Source organism: Nematolebias whitei, chromosome 3, assembly GCF_014905685.2.
Source record: "Nematolebias whitei isolate Nwh7 chromosome 3, NemWhi1, whole genome shotgun sequence".
In the NCBI taxonomy this organism is placed as follows: Eukaryota; Metazoa; Chordata; class Actinopteri; order Cyprinodontiformes; family Rivulidae; genus Nematolebias; species Nematolebias whitei.
Window position 1 is genome coordinate 27,721,245 of NC_056500.1, and position 6,147 is coordinate 27,727,391.

Below are 6,147 nucleotides of genomic sequence, written 5' to 3' on the forward strand. Positions count from 1 at the left end.
ACTCATCTTAAACGCATAGGGCCTTCTCTGTAGTAGGACCAAGACTATGGAACGAGTTACCTCTGCTTGTCAGACAGGGCCCCTCCCTCTCGGTTTTCAAGTCCCGTTTCAAAACCCACTACTATTCGGTAGCTTTCAACACCAGATGATCTGTGTTTGGAACCTGTACGCTCCACACTGGTTAGTCGTCATTATCTGCATCGCTTTTATGTCTATATTTCTGATTTAATTCATTTAGTATTTTACCTGTTGTTCTGTCTGTACAGCACTTTGATTGGCCTTGTCACTGTTTTAAGTGCTCTATAAATAAAATGGTATGGTATGGTATGGTATGGTATGGTATGTTTAACAACCTGTTAAAATACACCAAAATGCAGGAAATTGCATCTCTTTTATTCCAAATTTTCTGGGGGAGGATCCACGGAGTGTAGTTTCCAGTTCTTGATTGCATCGTTCAGCTTGGCTGTTAAATTGAGGGTGGTACCCTGATGTAAGACTGACCGATGCCCCTAGGGAGTTACAGAAACTTTGCAATACCTGGGAGATAAATTGTGGACCTCAATCAGAAATCATGTCCATGGAGATTCCATGAATGTGAAAGATGTGTTGAACCAGGAGTTGAGCAGTTTCCAACACTGGTGACAGCTTGGGCAAGGGGAGGAATTGAGATGCTTTGGGAAATCTGTCAACAGTATTACCTTCTGAAGGAGGCAACCCTGTCACAAAAACCAGGGAGATATGTGACTATGGATGACTTGGAGTAGGCAGGGCTGTAACTGACCTGCAGGAGGTTGATTACTGCTCTTATTTCTGGCACATGTGGGGCAAGCAGCCACAAACTCTTTAACATTCGGATTCAGTGACAGCCACCAAAAATGTTGCCTGACTAGGGACAGCATACGAGTGATGCCTGGATGACAGGATCATTTGTTAGTGCAAGTCTATTCTAGTACCTTTGTCTTTATACTCTGAGGGGCAAACATGGTGTCATTAAAACCCATACTGGGGTCAGGTTCTGCCTTATGGACCTCCAAAAACCTCCTTCTCGATGGCCCAAGTGAGAGGGCCAATTACACAGGTGGGGGACAGAATATTCTCCTCCATCTCAGGATCTTCAGGGGGAGAAAACTGGCAAGAGAGGGCATCAGGCTTCACGTTCTTGGACCCAGGTTTGAAAGTGAGAAGAAAGTTAAACCTAATGAAAAATAAAGACGAACGTGCTTGTCTGGGGTTCAGCCTCTTGGCATCCCACAGGTAGGTGAGGTTCTTGTGGTCAGTCCATATCACAAATGGAACCTCAGTACCCTCCAGCCAGTGCCTCCACTCCTCCAAGGTGAACTTGACTTACAGCAATTTGTGGTTCCCTACATCATAGTTTTGTTCAGCAGGTGATACTCATTGGGAAAGAAGGCACAGGGGTGTACCTTGTCGCCTGGGGGAGTTCTTTGGGAGAGAACTGCCCCGACGTCTGTGTCTGAGGTTTCCACTTCTAGTATAAACTGTCATTTGGATCAGGGTGACACAGCAAGGGTGTGGATGCAAACAACTTCTTTAGCTTACCTAATGCGGAGTTGGCTTCAGGAGTCCATTTGAATGTTCTCAGGGTGGAAGTTAGTTGAGTACGCGGAGCAGCAATTCTGCTATAGTCTTGACGAGCCTTCGGTAAAAGTTAGTAAACCCAAGGAACCGTTGAAGCTTCTTTCTGTTCTCTGGGACAGGCCATACCACCACCACCTTGGTCTTCTCAGGGTGAATGTGATAACATTCACCCTCAAAGATAAAACCCCAAAATGACATGGATGAAACATGGAACTCACATTTCTCGGCTTTCACAAACAGTCTGTTTTCACAAAGTCTTTCTAGTACCGTTCTGCCATATTGGGTGTGTTGTTCCTGGTCCTTAGAGTAAATAAAGATGTCATCTAAATAAACAAATGCAAATATATTCAAGAAATCTCTGAGTATGTCATTAACTAGTACTTGAAACACTGCAGGGACAAATGTCATAACTAGATATTCAAAGTGGCCAAGAGGGGTCCTAAATGTCATCTTTCACTCATCCCCCTCCTTAATTCTTACTAGGTGGTAAGCGTTGGGAAGATCTAGTTTAGAGAAAAACATAGCCGAGTGAAGTTGTTCATAGATAATCTATTACCAGTAGGGGGTATTTGTTTTTGACTGTTATTTGATTGAGACCTCTGTAATCTATACACAGATGAAGAGTCTTGTCCTTCTTAGCAACAAAGAAAAAACCCACCCCCACAGGAGACATGAAGGGGCGGATAATCTCTGAGTCAAGTGACTCCTCAAAGTAATTTTTCATAGACTCTCTCTCGGGTCCAGATAAATTGTAGGGTCAGCTCGAGGGTAATGGTGCGCCTGGTAGGAGGTCAGTGACACGGTCATAGGGATGGTGAGGGGATAGAGACAAGGTTTTTGTTTACTAAAAACTGGTGCCATGTCGTGATACACAGAGGAGATCTTGGAAAGGTCCATGTCTTCATTGACCACAAACTCTTTAGTGAAGGTGGGAGCAGAAGATTAAACAGTTCTTCAAACAATGTGTGTTCCACTTGTCCACTCTCTTATCCACCCAATTTATCATGGAATTATGTTCCTTTAGCCATGGGAACTAAATGTGTGATAGAGGAATCAGAAACAAAAACTCACTTTGCTTATTGTGATTTCCGGAGATGATCAGATGCACCTTATGTGTCCTGAACTGGACTGTAGTGAAGCTCTCTCTGGTGAGACTTGTAACAGTTAGTGGGTGCAGAAGAGTCTGCGTGGGGATGTTCAGTCTGTCCACCAGGTCTTTGCTGATTAAATTTTGCTCAGCCCCGGAGTCAATGAGGGCAAGCACAAAAAGTCTTTCTAGGTCACCATGAATGGTAGTGTTTAATAATAGGTGGAAAGCAGAAGGAATAGTTGAGCTTCCCATCAATATCTCCTGCTTTACTGGTGGGTTGATTCACTTCCCCAAAGCGGGCAATGGGCAATGAAGTGCCCCTTCTCTCCACAATAAATGCAGACTTTGCTTACCATCCATATCTGTCTTTTCTCTGGTGTGAAGTGGGCATGAGTGATCTGCATAGATTCTGCTTCAGCTTCTGTGATGAGAGTAGAAACAGTGTGAAAGATGGATGTCGGGCGAAACCCGTAAGTGTGGGGTACCTGGGACTTGTAGTTTATTTCTTTCCTCCTCTCATGCAAACGATTGTCGATCTTGGTGGCAATACAGATTAGTTCATCCAAACTCTGTGGCTCTTCTCTGATCGCCAACTGATCCTTAATGTGATCAGATGACGAATGTAAAAAGGTACCTCAAAGCGCAGTTTCATCCCATCCTGTCCAGGCGGCAGTGATGCGGTACTCCAGGGCATGTTTAGCCACTGAGTTTCTTCCCTGCCTGACACTGAGGAGGCACTTCACTGCTTCTGCTTGCTGGAGGGGAAGCTCAAACACGAGCTTGAACTCTTCTAAAAACATGGAAAAGGTTGTAGAATTGAGGGAGTGAGAATCCATATATGCATGAGCTCAACATAGAGCCTCCCCCTTTAATTGACTGATAATATATGAAATCTTAGCTGTGTTGGAAGAATACATTGTAGGTGCACGGTTAAACTCCAACTCACACTGGAGTAGGAGACCCCCACATAGATCAGGATTACCACAAAAAAGGCAGGTCTTAATCTCTGTTCGAACATCACTGAGAGGAGGAGCTGCAGACCTTGACATTGTAGGTTCTGGGGGACAAATTGGAGCAGGAGGGATTAACAAAGACAGCTTTTGGTTCACAGAAAACAACATGCTTCCTAATTCTTGCAAGTGAGACTGACTGGTGTTTTGTTGTATGAGAATCTTCTCGAGGGTGACTTTGTCAATACGCCTTATCTGTGACGTCAACGTGTGTTGAAGCTGTTCACGTTCGGTCAGATTCTGGGTTTTGTTTAGCCGCTGCATTCTGTAAGGTTTCTAGTGCCACCCAGATAAATACTGACTAAAGCAAACAGACTTCAAGACCAGGGGAACGTTTAACAGTGTTTATTTACAAAGTGAATGATGATACTTGTGAGGTGACTTCATAGGGAGGAGCTGGAACCCTGGAGAGAAAAGAGCAAAGTTAAAGCAGGTGACTGCCTGCTTTGGCTCGAACAAGAGTAAGACACTGTTGAATCCACGGAGCACGAATGTCCAGCGTCCAACGTAAAACTAAATTAACCGTGGTGTCTTAAGGGCAGAATAATGTCCAAAGGAATAGTTCTTACTGGAATGTTGATTGTGGAGGGGATTATCCAAAAGGTTTCTAGAAGATCCAGTATAAGGGGGCATGGGGTGGAAGGCAAAGAGCAGCTTGAGATGAACACGGACAGTCGAGAGCAATGTTCCCTCTAATTTTTCATGTGTCTGGGTAAACACACAAGCTCCTTGAGTGCACTGAGGACCACTGTGAGCAACATCAGATGAGTACGCTGTGGTCACACACACCAGTATCACACCTGTTCAAAATCTGGGATCATAGCAAGTTACATGGCTTATTATAAGAATAAAATTACAGCAACAGTTTCCATTAGCTTACTTTTAATTTAAGTGATATGGCCCACTTAAAATGAAAAAATACAATAATGTTGATGTTAATGAGATGTGTAGTATGTATTATATATATATTATTATATGTGACAGTCCTGCTTTGGTCTGGTTGAAGGTCCAGTTGTGGCTTGGATGAGGATCCTGCTCTGGACGATGGTTAGCAACATGGTGGCCATTGGTGTCAGAAGCATATTTGTAATGTGGAGGAGACACACTGGTGGAGGGGTCTGGGGTCCTCCCGAAGAAAATTTGGAAAAAAGTAGATGCCATTTCCTGCATTCTGGTGTATTTTAACGGGTTGTTAAACATCTAGATTTACCTACGAGTAACACTTGGTTCAATAACAATTTTAGAGTTATTGGCACAACAAGAAGTAGCCTGACCAACAGCTCTCCTTGTGTGAATAGAGCACGCTCCGCTTCTCTCACCCATCCTAGTCGCAGTCTAAGAAACATAGTGTAGCCTAAATTAAGTTTTAGGGGGTAAAAATCACTAGCTAATATGAAACGATAATAATAGTCACTCCTTCTTACCAATGGCCTAGCATAAAGCAATATGATCATCATCCATTATGTTTATTAGTAGCTTAAAATGTCTAATTAAAACTCCAGTAGTGGGCTCGGTCTACTGTAACATTACCCAGTTGTAGGGTCAAGAGGCAAACTTGTAGCATTAACACAGTATGAACAACATTCAGGAATTGTTTCTATAAGAACATTATCAAATATTTTACGTAAACTGTAAGATTGCTCCACCCATGATGAAATGTAACACAGCGTGAGCTAACCTCCAACAAACAAACAAAGATATCTGTAATGTGGAGGTAGTGAAGCTCACGGCGTCACCTGAGGAATTTAATGAGACATTTATGCCTTATTGACCAACATTAAGGCGAAGAAAACAGGAAAAATATCTAAGCTGTTAATAACTTGAAATAGTTACTGCAGTGGATGTTTTCATGCTGCAGAGTGACACACAGGGCAAGAACGCAAAGTGACATTCAGTATGTAAGAGCAATTTTTACATTACACAACCTATCCTTACCCTACTCTCTCTCTGCTAACTTTGCTGTATGTATTTTATATTCTTTATGCATTTTATATTCTGTATGTATTTTATATTCTTTATGTATTTTATATTCTTTATGTAATTTATTCCTGTTGATCTTTGTTCTTACTGTAAAGTGTCCTTGGGTGTCATGAAAGGCGCTTTTTAAATAAAATTATTATTATTATTATTATTACTCCCACCTATGGTCACAAGCTCTGGGTGACTGAAAGAATGAGATCTACCCACTGTCCCTCCTCTGGACATGTCCAAACCAGCTCAGTCTGGCCTCTCTAATTTTATCTCCCAATTGTTCAACCTGCACTGTAGCTCTGATGATCTCATTCCTAATCTTATCCATCCTTGTCACTTCTATGGAGAACCTCAACATCTTCATTTCTGCCCCTTACAGTTCTTTCTCCTGTCTTTTTGTCAATGCCACTGTCTCCAGACTTTCCTTTGACCATCCAGATATATAATGAGCACTACTGTTTGCTAACACTCAGCATG